Source organism: Octopus bimaculoides, chromosome 12 (assembly GCF_001194135.2).
Source record: "Octopus bimaculoides isolate UCB-OBI-ISO-001 chromosome 12, ASM119413v2, whole genome shotgun sequence".
Lineage (NCBI taxonomy): Eukaryota > Metazoa > Mollusca > Cephalopoda > Octopoda > Octopodidae > Octopus > Octopus bimaculoides.
This window is the reverse complement of record NC_068992.1, coordinates 27,226,668-27,229,258: the sequence shown is the minus strand read 5'-3', so window position 1 is coordinate 27,229,258 and position 2,591 is coordinate 27,226,668.

Sequence of the window (2,591 nt, the reverse complement as noted above, 5' to 3'; positions counted from 1 at the left end):
ATATATATATATATATATACACACACGTACGCATACAGAGATATATACACACATACGCATACAAAACTATATGTTCGTTTGCCCATGTCGTCAAAAATGATGTCATGCGGGCAGAATCAATAGAGCGTCGAAAAAATGTTAAGGGGTATTTCGTCCGGCTCTTTGTGTTCTGAGTTCAAATCCTGAGGTGGTCAACTTTGCTTTTTCATCATTCTACGGCCGATAAAAGAGTTATTGGAGTAGTTGCAATCGATTAACCTACTTCCCCTATGACTGCTGACCTCGTGCTAACACTTTAGCCAACACTCGTTCCCAATGATGTGCGAAACCAAATTTCTCACCTAAAAACTTTTATTTAATGGTAGAATATTGATTTCAAATTTTGGCACCAGGCCAGCAATTTTAGCGGGAGGGGTAAGTTGATTACATCGACCCCAGTATTCAACTGGAACTTATTTTATTGACTCCCGAAAGGATAAGTCGACCTCGGTGGGATCTGAACTCAGGACGCAAAGTCAGAAGAAATGTCATTAAGCATTTCGCCCGACGTGCTAACGATTCTGTCAGCTCGCTGTCTTAGTTAATTATAATATTGAACTATGACCTTAGCTAAAAGAACATGATCAATAATTGGTAGAGGTGATGAGTCATGCTTCTCTCTGAAAATGATAGATCACAACAATAAATATGCACATCGATACTTCTGGCATCAATAATGATGGAGTTTTATCTTATGACATATGTCGCTGGTTCACTGAACGTGGGTCACTACTTGCAAATTTGGACCCCATCAATATACTGTCAACAATATTAACTATGAAAGGATATCGAAGACATAATCGAGAATACAAATCGCTTCCTTATCGAATACTTCTGTTCTCTAAGTATTTTCATTTTTGAATATTTTCGTCCTGTGTTTTGTTTTACGATACAGACATTAACTGACGGCGATGAATAACTTTGGAGACACTCGAATCATTACCATCTTTAATGATGTAGATTTTCTCCCAAAACAATATTGTTCTGAGTTCATGTGACGTCAGTTATTTGATCAAATTGCTTGATACATTTGGCGATAATCTAACTCTTTTTCCCCCGAGTGTGACCATGGTAATGACTTATTATTTATATTATCTTTATTGATTACTTTTAAATGAACCTTGAGCTTCAATAATGAAAGTCATTAAAATAAAGCCGGCGTGGTTGTGTGGTAAGAAGTTTAATTCCAAACCACATGGTTCTACAGTCAGTTTCTCTTCGTGGCATTGGTACACGGTACTCAAAGAAGCTCGTCGTATATATATGTATATATATGAGGGGGTACCCAGAAGAAACCAGAATTTTGCAATATTATTTTATTCACTTTGTTTTACATGTTTACACTTTTATTGCTTTCAAAGTATTCTTTATTTGAAGCAATGGATCGGTGAAGACGCGTTTTCCACTATTCGAAGCAGTGCTGGAACTCTTGCAAAGTGATGCTTCTAACGCCCCCGTCATTTTTTATCCATCTCTTCCACGTCTGCAAATTCCGTAGCACCATCTTCTGTCACTAGTGATGACCACCGATAAAAGGTCTGGATCAACTTCCAACTGTTCTTTGAGTTCAAGTTCACGACACACATTCAGTCGTGACTGCTTTTGATCTTCCGTGAGCAAGCGAAGCACAAATTTTGTTGTAACTCTTTTCATTTGCAATTCCTCACTCAAAATTCATTGGCAGGAACTCCAGGACATACCAGTCATATCAACAAATTGTCAATTGTTCGGTGGGTGACGGTCTTCCAAGATCAGTTAATGAATTTTCATGATGTTTTCATTCGTTCGGGAGTTCAACAGTAGCCCTGAACGAGGTTGGTTTTCAGACGACAAGTGACCATACCTAAAGCGTGAAAACCACACGTAAACTTGTGTTTTGCTCATGGCAGCATCCTTGTAAGCTGTTTGAAGCATGAGAACGGTTTCGGCCACCGTTTTTCCCAGCAGAAAACAGAATGTCATGGAAGCACGCTACTCCTTCGTTTCAGCCATCGCAGAAATGGAGGAACAAGTGAAAAGCACCGGACGCCCTCACCGGACGCCGCTGGTTGGCAGACTGATGCATGAGTGTTGCACCAAGTGGTTTCTAGCGGCGGAAGCCTGAACTACAACGGGTTTGTCCCACAGAGAACGTTTACGGTTACTCTTGGGAAACCCCTCATATATGCATGTATGTATATATATCTTATAATAATTTTGCTTGTCATTGCGTTACTTAGCCCGTCGGTAACGTTTTCACTTGATTAGAGAAAAAGAGAGAGGGAAAAAGAGGGAGGGAGAAAAACAGGGAGAGAGAAACGTCCATGACGTGAGGTAACTCCTTCACATAATTAGTTGAAAGGAAAGAGAGGAGAAAAAAAATAGAGAGAGAGGGAAGCGTCCATGACGTGAGGTAGGAGGGGCATAATATTTATTACGCGGTTAAAAAAGTTAGTTGAAGGTAGAGGAGGAGAGTTAAAAATGTAATTTTAGGAGAGGGGTGACATTCTGATGGTGAGGGTAATGAAAGACTGAAAGAGAGAGAGAGAGAGAGAGAGAGAGAGAGAGAGAGA